This window comes from Bombina bombina, chromosome 4 (genome assembly GCF_027579735.1).
Source record: "Bombina bombina isolate aBomBom1 chromosome 4, aBomBom1.pri, whole genome shotgun sequence".
Classification (NCBI taxonomy): Eukaryota; Metazoa; Chordata; class Amphibia; order Anura; family Bombinatoridae; genus Bombina; species Bombina bombina.
In genome coordinates this window covers 661,760,928-661,775,491 of record NC_069502.1, presented here as the reverse complement: position 1 = coordinate 661,775,491, position 14,564 = coordinate 661,760,928, and the positions used below count along the sequence as shown (strand labels likewise).

The 14,564-nt window shown below is 33.8% G+C and overlaps 1 long non-coding RNA gene across 1 annotated transcript; it reads left to right on the top strand.

The window, feature by feature from the left end:
- Positions 1–9,004: 9,004 nt before the first annotated feature.
- LOC128655530 (uncharacterized) lies at positions 9,005–14,162 on the top strand. The gene is made up of 3 exons (XR_008401838.1): positions 9,005–9,165; positions 12,928–12,975; positions 14,109–14,162. It is a non-coding gene; the product is annotated as an uncharacterized LOC128655530 (long non-coding RNA).
- The last annotated feature ends 402 nt before the right edge of the window (positions 14,163–14,564 follow it).

Here is a 14,564-nt window from a genome sequence, read left to right as displayed (position 1 = left end):
TTACAGGCAACTTTGTATTTATTTTAAGTAGGTACAATAGTTATTAAATAGTTAATAACTATTTAATAACTACCTAGCTAAAATAAATACAAATTTACCTGTAAAATAAATCCTAACCTAAGTTACAATTACACCTAACACTACACTATCATTAAATTAATTAAATAAATTAATCCTATTTAAAACTAAATACTTACCTGTAAAATAAACCCTAATATAGCTACAATATAACTAATAGTTACATTGTAGCTATTTTAGGATTTATATTTATTTTACAGGCAAATTTGTATTTATTTTAACTAGGTACAATAGCTATTAAATAGTTATTGACTATTTAATAGCTACCTAGTTAAAATAATTACAAAATTACCTGTAAAATAAATCCTAACCTAAGTTACAATTAATGTGATAACAAAAATCATAAAAGGAAAACCAAATAAAGTTCTGAATCAAGGATATGTCTGTATCCTCTGGATGAGTTTTTCAGCTTGTTAGCATTCCTCAGTGAGATCCCATAAAAAAGGAAACAGAAAATTGCAACATAGTGTGAATCTGTAATGGCACTTTGAGGAAGTAGTTGTTTTGTAACAAATGACTACTCACATTTGTTGGAGCTTTCCACTAAGCTCAAGGATATGCGCACTCCCACTTTATACTGATGGGAAAACAGTACACTAGGCAAAACTTGGATACAAATTTATTTTAAAATATATAAAAGCGTCACATAAGCCTTGATAACACCACAATGTAAGGGTACAAAAGCAGATATGCTGTAACAAATGCTTCAAATCGCCAAACTTGCAAAGAGGTAAATGGATCAGCAGGAGTGTGACCGCTGAAACCAAAACCTTTTTAGTAGCAAGACAATAGCGCTAAGCCCCCAGGTGTCCTGGCTAGTGTAGAGACGCAATAAAACTCAATATAGAACAGTTCAGTTCCGACGTACGTTTCGCTGGTATGCTTTGTCAAGGAATGTTAGTGCGCATGTCCAAGAGTCCTTTTAAACAATCCATTGATGAGTTTCTGCCAGGTTTGTGGTTACATCCTCCATTTTGGAAGTTGGCATTTAGGTAATTTGTCATTAAACAACTAGTATGTTTTTCAACTTCTTTCAGTTTTATACATTTTGTTGATATATGCATAGATGTTAAGATGGATAACCAGAATTGGTAAATTATGCATTATAATGTTATAGCATTATACATATATGCAAAACTTCAAAAAGCATAATCACATTGTGCCTGCAATTAGTGTCTATACTGATGACATATGTAGGTATTTGTTTTCTTTAACCCCTTAATGTGAAGGTATTAGTTATATATTTTTTTTTTTGTGATGTTACTGACTATATGTCCTACGGACCATAATTAAACTACTAGCCTTATCATAAACCTAGTTGTGTCGCAATGTTTTTAAAAATAGATTTTATTTGTTAGCATGTAACATGTTTAAAAACATATATTGTACTTTTGTGTGTTTGCGCTGAAAAGTTATGATAGGATGTTGAGGTTACTGTTTCTAACTATGTGTTTAATTTTACATTTGGGGTTCCATATATTGAAAATAAGTTCGTGAAACATTCTAAAACTATTTAGCACTGATAATATAAGTGTGGACAAAAAAAAAAAAAAAATTAAGAAAAATTAAAAAAAAATAAAAAAATTATTAAAATTTTTTTTTTTTTTTTAATTTTAATAATTTTTTTTTTTTTTTAATTTTTCTTAATTTTTTTTTTTTTTTTTGTCCACACTTATATTATCAGTGCTAAATAGTTTTAGAATGTTTCACGAACTTATTTTCAATATATGGAACCCCAAATGTAAAATTAAACACATAGGCCTAGATTTGGAGTTCGGCGTTAGCCGTGAAAACCAGCGTTAGAGGCTCCTAACGCGGGTTTCGTACGTACTCCGGTATTTAGAGTTCAGTTACCGACACTCAAAAAAAACCTAACGCTCACATTTCTACCGCCACCTCTGACCCAGTAGTAAACATATACCGACAAAAAAAACATCCACGAATCAAATAAAAAATATTACACAAACTACACTTACACTCATACAAACACTACACTATGTTTATTTTTCATATTTAATAATTTTTCTGCAAAATACAAAGGATTAAAGTTGCGAGATCTCGGGTGTTTGAAAAAAAACAACACAAATCCATTTTCCCATTGACTTACATTGACACACGGGAAAAGACCCTCAAATACCTACATCTAACTAATAACATTATCACAAACATACACTCATCGATGCATACAAACAATATACACCACATGACATACACAAAATATTTATTTATTACAAAAAGAACACGATTTAGTTACTTTTTCACACAAGCTCATGACGTCACTCACTTTACGAGGAAAACCAGTCTTAGAAAAATTTTTTTAGAAATATTTAGAGCCTCGATTGACTTCTATTGGGAAGACGTGCTCGTGCACGCGAAACCCTCATTTCCCTAACGCACGCAAATAGCGTAGACAGAAAAACTCCAAATACCAGCGCAAGAAAAGACATGATTTCATGCGTTAGACCCAGCTATGATAAATAGATCAGGAAATGACTATTTCCCTATGGTGGATTTATGGATTTTACTGTTTGAATATTCACAACACCATTACATTCTTTCAGAATTTTATATTACATCAACTACAATTCAACATCACTAGTAACAACATTTAAGTTTTAAAAATATTACATTTAAACGGACACAAAAATAATGTCAACTTTTCAGGATTCACAAACACTATACAATGGGAAACAATTCTCATTGACCTTTATTATTGCATTTCAGTTATTCAACTCATATGCTTGCAGCAACAGCATATCTACATAGGCTTAACATATGATCACTCATGGATGCACATACATTACTTTTAACATTCACTCATACATGTGCATTCAAATGATGGGGGACAAACACATTACATTTTCTAGAGGAATCACAAAACACAACATATGGATTTTAATTTACTTTTAACATCATGATTCCATCACCAGAAACCATTAGGAATTACGTACAACAAGAACATCAGTACACCAGATTACAGATGTCACTTTATGGGAAGGAACAACAATGCCAGACCGCTATATACAAGTCAGCATATGTGGGACACAATCGCAATATATACGTACATGTACATAACACGCATCACACATCACGCAACCACAAAGCACACATTTAGATTTTATTCAGCACACAATAACAATGTAGCACAATACAACAACACAATGAGGATTTATGAACTACATAGGCAGGGTAATAATATCATGACGTCATTAGAAGATTCAACCATACACATCACAGATTCACCACTGTACAGCCCCTTTCGGAACTTTAACACTCAATACTACAATACAACATATACGTAAATAACAGTTTGGAACAGCATTATTAAGGCGATTTCAATGGGACAATTAATAAATATTGTCAGATCGCAAATCACTTATATATATATATAATACTACAGATGACAGCCGGAAGTTCTTCAGTATTAGTGCCATTTGAATGGGACGCATACAATATTGACAGCTCGGCAATCACTTATATATACAATACTACAGATGGCAGATGGGAAGTTCTGAATTATTATTGCGATTTGAAAGAGACGCATACAATATTGACAGCTCGGAAATCACTTATATATACAATACTACAGATGACAGCCGGAAGTTATTCAGCATTAGTGCGATTTGAAAGGGACGCATACAATATTGACAGCTCGGCAATCACTTATATATACAATACTACAGATGACAGCCGGAAGTTATTCAGTATTAGTGCGATTTTAAAGGGACGCATACAATATTGACAGCTCGGCAATCACTTATATATATAATACTACAGATGACAGCCGGAAGTTATTCAGTATTAGTGCTATTTTAAAGGGACGCATACAATATTGACAGCTCGGCAATCACTTATATATACAATACTACAGATGACAGCCGGAAGTTATTCAGCATTAGTGCGATTTGTAAGGGACGCATACAATATTGACAGCTCGGCAATCACTTATATATACAATACTACAGATGACAGCCGGAAGTTATTCAGCATTAGTGCGATTTGAAAGGGACGCATACAATATTGACAGCTCGGCAATCACTTATATATACAATACTACAGATGGCAGACGGGAAGTTCGGAATTATTATTGCGATTTTAAAGGGACGCGTACAATATTGACAGATCGGAAATCACTTATATATACAATACTACAGATGGCAGACGGGAAGTTCGGAATTATTATTGCGATTTTAAAGGGACGCGTACAATATTGACAGCTCGGAAATCACTTATATATACAATACTACAGATGGCAGACGGGAAGTTAGGAATTATTATTGCGATTTTAAAGGGACGCGTACAATATTTACAGCTCGGCAATCACTTATATATACAATACTACAGATGGCAGACGGGAAGTTAGGAATTATTATTGCGATTTTAAAGGGACGCGTACAATATTGACAGCTCGGCAATCACTTATATATACAATCCTACAGATGGCAGATGTTACTTTATCGTTTACAAACAATATTGCAGCAACATTGATCGATCACATTCGATGCACATTATACACAACTATGCACTTTCATTCATGTTAGCCTGGACGTGTGCTTGTTACTATAAGATCGCGTTTAAGAAATATTGATTACGCATATGAACAAATATTACAAACATGCACTGTATGTGTGATATTTGACACTTTCACATTGAGAATCATTGTTTGAAACTAACATTTCAGCAAACAACCAAAAAACGCCCACTGTGAAAGCATTCGCGCCGCTCACATACAAACAAGTGAATACAATTAGCAATCATTACAAACTCACTACCATTGAACTAATTGTACTATAAATCCCCCAAACAACATGGCCAATGCATCACTTGTGATCCACATCAGATCAAGTGCTTACCTTGTTACGCTGTTTTGAAAGATGGATGACGATGACATGGTAGACGCTGCTGGTGCTGCTATTGGCGAACTAGCTGTTGGTCGAATCAGGCAGCCTCGGCGGCTCAGACTGAGACGAAGGGGTCATCTGGTTCGAGGTCCTCGTGTCTACAGGGTGAGACCCACCTTGGAAAACATGAGTGACTTTGAGGTTTTTGATAAGTATCGGCTCGATCGCGAACAGCTCATTGGCCTTTACGATCTTCTTAAACCTCATTTGGAGCCACGTATAAGAATAAGGACTGCTGTTCCCGCCATGAGTAGGATGCTAAGCTGTCTATACGTCCTGGCCTCCAGGAGTTTTCAATCCGGACAACTGTACATGCATGGCCTGGCTCAAGGTACATTCTCTGTGGTGTTTGATAACTTTCTGGACGCCATGGTACGTATCAGTAAGCATTACATAGGATTCCCACAGAATGATGGTGATTGGAGGCGCCTGAAGCGGGAATTCTTTGATATTGCTCAAATGCCCAATGTCTTGGGAGCCATAGATTGTACCCACATTGCGCTGCGTGCTCCAATTGATGACTCGCCCTTCAGAAATCGCAAACATTTTCATAGCCTTAACGTGCAGTATGTTGTGACGCACAGATGAGGATTATGCATGTGTGTGCGAATTTTGGAGGGGCTTGTCATGATGCCCGCATCCTCTCTCTGTCGTCCCTGTGGAGACAGTTTGAGGAAAGACAAATGCCCCCTGGTTATCTCGTTGGTGAGTATTTGTGCACAACATGGTTAATTATTGTGACAATTGCCACTGTAGTTTTAAAATTTAAGCGTAATGTTCAGCTATAGGATGCAATTTAACCATATATTTTCCCCCCGCTAATGTCTACTTTTAGTTCAATGCAGATATGTAGCATGTCTTACCTTAAATGCTCAGATAGAGAATGTAATGTAACCATGTAGTTAGCATTTTACACAAGGTTTGAATATGGAGAAATATGCATATGTAGCATGTCTTAGCTGAAATGGGAACATATTAGCTAATGCAATTTAACCATGTCATTGTCTCTTTCCGCTAATGTCTTTTAGTTCAATGCAGATATGTAGCATGTCTTACCTTAAATGCTCAGATAGAGAATGTAATGTAACCATGTAGTTAGCATTTTACACAAGCCTTGATTTAGGAGAAATACGCATATGTAGCATGTCTTAGCTGAAATGGGAACATATTAGCTAATGCAATTTAACCATGTCATTGTCTCTTTCCGCAAATGTCTTTTAGTTCAATGCAGATATGTAGCATGTCTTACCTTAAATGCTCAGATAGAGAATGTAATGTAACCATGTAGTTAGCATTTTACACAAGGTTTGAATATTGAGAAATATGCATATGTAGCATGTCTTAGCTGAAATGGGAACATATTAGCTAATGCAATTTAACCATGTCATTGTCTCTTTCCGCAAATGTCTTTTAGTTCAATGCAGATATGTAGCATGTCTTACCTTAAATGCTCAGATAGAGAATGTAATGTAACCATGTAGTTAGCATTTTACACAAGGTTTGAATATGGAGAAATATGCATATGTAGCATGTCTTAGCTGAAATGGGAACATATTAGCTAATGCAATTTAACCATGTAATTGTCTCTTTCCGCTAATGTCTTTTAGTTCAATGCCGATATGTAGCATGTCTTACCTTAAATGCTCAGATAGAGAATGTAATGTAACCATGTAGTTAGCATTTTACACAAGCCTTGATTTAGGAGAAATACGCATATGTAGCATGTCTTAGCTGAAATGGGAACATATTAGCTAATGCAATTTAACCATGTCATTGTCTCTTTCCGCAAATGTCTTTTAGTTCAATGCAGATATGTAGCATGTCTTACCTTAAATGCTCAGATAGAGAATGTAATGTAACCATGTAGTTAGCATTTTACACAAGCCTTGATTTAGGAGAAATACGCATATGTAGCATGTCTTAGCTGAAATGGGAAGATAGAGAATTATATAGAACTAGATATTTTAAAATTAAAATAAACATTTGTTAATGGCTTATCGTGTAAAAAACTTTTTATTGTACTACAAATACTATTTTGAGGATTCTGTTACAATTATGTTCTGTTCCTAATTTATAGGTGATTCTGGGTAGATGAGCCGGACTTGGCTCATTACCCCCTTGCGTAGCCCGACTGATGTGTCTGAGGAGCGCTACAATAGGGCTCATAAGAGAACCAGGGCGGTGGTTGAACGGATGTTCGGCCTCCTGAAGATGAGGTTCAGGTGCCTGGACAGGTCGGGAGGAGCCCTCCAGTACAACCCAAAGAAGGTGGCTAAGATCGTTGTAGCCTGTAGCGTCCTGCATAATATTGCACAGCGGGCTGGGATGCTGCAGGGCGTCCGGCCGGACAGAAACCTCCTCAGAGATGAGGAGGATGATCCTGTTCTAGAGGGGCCATTCCGGGACGAGGGGCTCAATGTCAGAGCAGACATCATCAACCGCAACTTTAGACGGTAAAGAATAGAAGTTAGACTGGAGTATTATCAATAGATGTGAACTCTAGGGAAATGACAAGTAGAGAATTGTGAAAACATGTTAGGATTGTTCATCCAATGCTAAAAATGTGTTTCATTTATTAATATAGGTGATGCTCTGGGCATTGGGTCCTGTATCGAGTCTTTGCCACCTGGTTTTTAAAGAGGACATCAGCTGGTAAGTATAAATGTCTTGACTGTTGCTGGCATGAATTGTACACAAATACATCATATGGCATACATTTTATAAACTAGTATTTAGTTTACACATTACTTAAAATGTAAATATTCTGAAAGGGATCCTCTAGCATGACTATGGTTCAATGTCACACATTAGAGGTTTGTTCTGCTCAATATGACTCATCTTCAAACTTGATAGAACATAACACAAGATGCTACACACGCTTAGTAAGCTAGTGACAGAAATTTCTTATGAAATGGGGGGTGGGAGAGGGCTACAGAAATGATTCACACACTTGTAGTAATTTTGAATAAACTCTTTATGCCATTAGGGAGCTGACTTAATCTAAAGACTGAAAGGGAAGAATTAGAAGCCTGACAGTGAAGATTGCCCAGACTGACAGTTAGTAGCTTACATACATTAATCATATTTAGTTCATAATTAGATATTTAGGGATCACAATCAGACACTTAGATGGTTTTACTTTTTTAGATGGTATTTCCCAGTCCTCTATTTAATGAAATGATGAATAAGACACCTATTGAAGATCAACTGTTTACCCCTGAATTGACTTTTAAAGACCATGCATTATCCAGGTTGGTGCATGCTAGTTAAGAATCACAGGAAGAATGTTGATTATTGTTAGCTTACATACATTAGTCATACTTATTTCATCATTAGATATTTAGGGATCACAATCAGAAAAAGGAATACATATTATAGTTGATATAGAGGTATTTGAATGGACATGAAATATTACATTTATGTTCAGCATACATATATTGTTGAAATGTGATATACATTATTATGTATAATTAGAAATTTGGATATTTAAATTTAATTTTTAATCCACAATATAATGGTGTATGTTTTAATTTTAGTTTAAAATCAATTTAATAAATATCTTTTAAAAATGTTGAACAAAGTTAGAGCATAGACACAAGATGATTGTAAATGTATTTTATGAATATTTGACAACGTGTGTATTAACTTTGTTCCAAATTTTTTTTTAATTTCAGATTGGCATCTGATGACTTCCAGGAATTTTTTATTTTTTCATAAACCTTTTTTTTTATTAAATGTTAATAATAAAAATTTTATTATTAAATACATTCTTTTGAACAGATTATAATAAATATCCATATAATCTGTCAATAAAAAAAAGTTTGACTCCCATGACTGGTAGTTGGCTATTTGACAAGCACATGCATAAGATCAAATAATGCATTAATTTTAGAAAATCTCCTGATTCAGAGAATATTACATAAAACTATCTTTTTTAACATTAATTGGGGAGTGAGATCCATCGATGCTTTTCTTTGGAAATTATTAGATGCTAAAATAATTTCGGATATGTAGTCAAAATTTGTCAAAAATTATTTGTTTTCACTTTTAAGAAGGGGAAGTGGTTAACTTACATTAAAGTGACAGTGTTGTTGAATGTCAAATTAATTTTATAAGATCTTGTATCTTCCTTAGGTATCTCAAAACATTATTTTCGAAATTATTTTAATTGTTACTTTTAAAAATGGTAGGTCATTTAACTTGATATTTTTCACAAGCTAGTTATTGGATGCCAGGTTAATCGATGTAATTTTCTAGTGGAGTCATTTAACTATAGTTATTAATATTATGTAGTTTAGAAAATATTACCTCTTGGGTTAGACATCACATATCTATATATAATTTTAATTCCCCTTTAGTTTATTTTGTCAATGTTAAATCAACATTCCAAATGTTTTGGTCCTTAAAGGGACATTCACAAAGTATATTGTGTACAGATTTTTTTAAAAATCATAAAATAATTTAAACATATTTAGAAAGTAATATAGAATTACATTCAGTCTTTAAATATACTTAGAAAAAAATACATCAATGCACATATCTTAGTCAATTACATAAGGCATCTATGTGCAACCAACAATCAGCATCAAAATAGACTATGTAGATATGTATTTAATACAAGAATATATATAATTACAATCTATTGATTGAATAACAAAACATATTAAGTTGTTCAAATATTATAATGTTATACAAAATGCATACATAACATATAGCTTAATGTCCCTTTAAGCTGAAGGCTCCAAAAAACCTCCTTTACAAAATATATTTCAGTCAGTGTGTAAAACAATCCAGAAGTTAATCTAAATTTGCTTTACTCATATGTTATACTAATTTATCAAAAGGAATGGGCCTAGGTTTCTGATATTTTAAGCATTATTGTGAAATGTTTCCTTAAAGGGACATGAAATCAAAATATACTTAAAGGGAGACAGTTTAAAAATTAATGATTTATACATTATGAATGAGTATTCTATTTTAAGCAACTTTAAAAATTGTCTCGTATTATGAATGCTCCTTGTGATGTTGCTATCATTACTTTAAAAGGCATTAAATAGATAATTTATTTGCTTCAGTACTCTGGACAGAACTTTGTTTTTTTGGTTGGATTAATTTATCCAACAATCATCAAGGACAACCCCGGTTTTTTGGAAACAATTGTCCGTAATCTAAAATATCATTATTGATTTGCAAAGAAAGATAACAAGATAACTGTTAACATTTGCGAATCGGATTAAATTATAAAGTTGCTTAACATTTCATGCTCAATCTGAATCACCAACGCTAAATTTGTTTGGACAGTGTCCCTTTAAGAAATTTAAATAGTGTATTTACTTCTCTTCCTATCTTGACATACTTTGCTTGAAAAGCATATCGAGATAGGCTCAGTAGATGAAGATTGGTGGATGCACAGAGATGCCTTATGTGATTGTCTCAACCATGTGCATTTAAATTTCTTCTGTTGAGGATATATAAATACTAAGAAAAATTGATTTACATTTAAAAGTCTAAACAATCTGCTATCTCTACAGATCATTTGATACAATTGTTTGTTTGTAATGTCTATTTAAAACTAAAGACGCCATTGCAAAATAACATATATGAGCACTTCCGACAAATACAAGCTCGAGGTTTATTTGCTAATAACAAACAAACCTGTAGTTTAACATTTATAAACAGATTATCCAAGTTACTGACCTTATAACCTGAATTTGATCATTAAGAAATATTGCGTGGGAAACGCATCTTGAAACACCAGATTAGCATCTTTAAACATTAGTCTAATGTCACGCAATAGCACACAATCAATGTGCATTATGAAATACATTTAATAGAGCAATGTCAATACTTCACAATAAGTCCAAAAATTTATTTTATGAACAATAAAGACATACAATATTAAATGTGTATTTGTATTAAAGAAAAAGACCGTTATTAAACCGAGAAATGTCTCCAACATTAATAATGTGACAATATTAGATTTTAAAGAGAATTTAATCATTAATATTTAACGGATCACGGATATTAAATCTGCGTCACACATATCCGCATGACAGGCCCATGAGTTACTAATAATTATACATGAAAAATAAAGTAACAGCACCACCATGAGGTATGTGTAAGGAAGTTAATAAGATATGAAACATTAATGAACGGCCAATCTGAGTTCATCACACAAACACAACTTGAGTCAGGATGGTCTCACAGACATTCTAACAATATTTCAAACTTTTATCCAATCAGATGTACAGATAACTTGTCCCATGGTGCATCTCATGTTTACTTCACCATTTAAAAGTCCATTACACGTTGCCATCTTTGTCAGTTCTCTAATGCCTGCAGGCGTACTAGATATATTTTTATATATATATATTTTAGAAGACAACCCAGCAGGCATGTCAGCTCCCAGGTTCACCAAGGAGGAGAGCGCTGCACTGGTCCACGCCGTCAAGGACTTTTATCCCCAGCTGTTTGGGAACAAGAGGAGGTTGACAGATGCGCACGTTAAGAAGGCCCTCTGGGAGTCTATCACCAATGCGGTTAGATTGGTGTGTGACGTCCAGAGGACCCAGGATCAGATCATGAGGAGATTCGGAGATATGAGGTTGCGGTTAACAAAAAAAGTCAACCTCATAAGGGACTGGGTACAAGCCCGTAAAAGAGGTGGCAAAAGAGAGGCCCCGCGGAAACTGTACCTACTCCCTTATGAGGTGACTTTATGCGAGCTCCTCAATCTCCGGGTCCCCAAAAGATTTCGATCCTCGCCATCCTCGGCCTCCTCTTCTTCCCTCCCAGCTGCGGGATCTGAAAGTCCTGATGCGGGGGCCAGGGCAGCTGCTTCTCCGTCCGGTGGCCTGGGAGGAGATGGAGAATCTGAACAAGGTAATTATCCAACTTCATATAATAACTTAATATTTGTTATTTTTATCCAAAAATGTGTATATAGTAAGATACTAAACCTATACAGATCTCACAACATACACTACATATGATGTTTAGATATCTGATTTTACATTAGTGATACATGAAATAGGAATGATGTGTCTTGCGCTCTACAGAATATGCGTCACAGAGTGAAAATGGAATTGCGCATCCACGTTAACATGGCTTTGCTGTAAGTGGCATTGCTTTACACATGTTGCTCAAATGACGGATGAGTAATTCCGCTTGGAATCATTGCGCAATGATCGCGAAAATGGAATTGCGCATCCACGTTAACATGGCTTTGCTGTAAGTGGCATTGCTTTACACATGTTGCTCAAATGACGGATGCGTAATTCCGCTTGGAATCATTGCGCAATGATCGCGAAAATGGAATTGCGCATCCACGTTAACATGGCTTTGCTGTAAGTGGCATTGCTTTACACATGTTGCTCAAATGACAGATGCGTAATTCCGCTTGGAATCATTGCGCAATGATCGCGAAAATGGAATTGCGCATCCACGTTAACATGGCTTTGCTGTAAGTGGCATTGCTTTACACATGTTGCTCAAATGACGGATGCGTAATTCCACTTGGAATCATTGCGCAATGATCGCGAAAATGGAATTGCGCATCCACGTTAACATGGCTTTGCTGTAAGTGGCATTGCTTTACACATGTTGGTCAAAATGAAATGTGAATTATTATATATGTGAAGAATACAGTATTCTTTTTTTAAATATTATACATAATAAAAAAAGAAGAATACAAATAAATTATAACATATGCACATCAATTGATGAGAATGAAATAACAAAAAAATTTTTTTAAAGCTACAGTAAACAATAGAACTGATTGAAAATAAGAGTACAGGATATATTTATCATGAATTTAATTGAGGAAACAATTAACTCATGGGACTACCAAAGGATTAATATTTTAAAATTGATTTGATAATAATGTAAAGATTTTAAACATGGCATGATTTGTATTAATGATATGCAATCCTCATTTAATATATTACAGATATGGATGTTGCTGCTGGATCCTTAAGGCAGGGCTTGTCACAGTATGGTATGTCTCATTTTAATTGACATTTGTCTTAGAAACATGGACAGAACATTACATACTAAATCCACATTGTTCAATATTTATATGTAATGTCCCTTTAATAGATGAAAAATAAATAATTCTTCGGATATCCTTAAATAACATATTAGATTTGAATTGCATGCTCAATCCCATTCATTACATCAACATATGGAGTAGAGAATTCATTAACACCAACATTGTCCAATCAATAAAATTTGATATTAAAGGGATACTAGCTAAAATTATTAATGTTGTCATTCAGATAGAGTGTGCAATATTAATAAACATTTAAATATAATACTATAATCATATGTGAAATATTCTATTGCTAAATGTATTTTAAAATCAAGAATACACGTTTATCTGCAGCTCAATTTTGGTTGACCAACCTTGGTTTTTATTGATGATTGGTGGATACCTTCAACAAACAATATTTATGGAATCCAATATTGCTTATCTTCCTTTAATATTAAAATGTAGCAACATTAACATTATAATAGGAGTCAATGTTCAATCATTTTGAACAGTTTGAACAGTGAAATCAATGATTTAAATTAATCATGTCAGTGTCCCTTTAATAAACAATAGATTCATTCATCTTTAAATTCTTTGGATTAAACAATATTGATATATAATTCACATATTCACTGTTGGAGTTATTTTATAGATATCAGCATACTCTCACAGCACCATGATTACATATTTGTACTAATCAAATTTGTTTTGTATTGTGATCAATATGTGTTGTGTCCTAAACAAGATTACTGTACATTGCACAAATGCCTCGATGTGCCACATGTCTTTTTTATATTTGTCAACAGCTGTTCTTCAAAATGTGGTTTGTGTGTATTGTTTGAAGAACATTGATCAATGGGTATATTTAGATATGCAATAGCATCGTATGAGATGAGTTTGATGTCTAATATAGTCTGAAATTAAACATATGTTCAATACATCATTTTTAACAGAATGCCCTTGATTCAATCAAGCATTTTCTGGTTTAATGACTGCTCTATTCTTCACATTTTCAAGTTGATTAATCTTAAAATTCGATACAGATGTGATTTAGTGATATCCCAAATGTGTTTCCTAATATATATCTATATCATTCATAGAGAGAGTTGGTGTGGTGAGCCCACAGGAATCCAGCAGTGACATAGAGCCGCCTTTGCGGTCTCTTGGTAAGTCCATTGACTCATTTATATGTCATTGAATGTGTATTGGTAATCAATATTATGAGCATGATTCTGATGAAGCATAACATTTGAAACAAACATATAATTTTCTCTTCTGATTATATATTAATTTTCTTTGAATATTGAAAGATTAATAATTAAAACTTTATTAGCCTACACCTTTGTTATTCAGAAGATGTATAGCATATGTTTGTTTCCATGTTCTTTTTTGACAACAGTCATCAAGTGATACACACATGAGAAATCTTAAATGTTCTATGTACTATGCTTTTATGATTTGTAAATTAATACAAACAATACATCGAAAATATGAATCATTGAGAATAACAAATCTAATGTAATTTGTATGCTCCATCAAAATGATGTAAATCATAA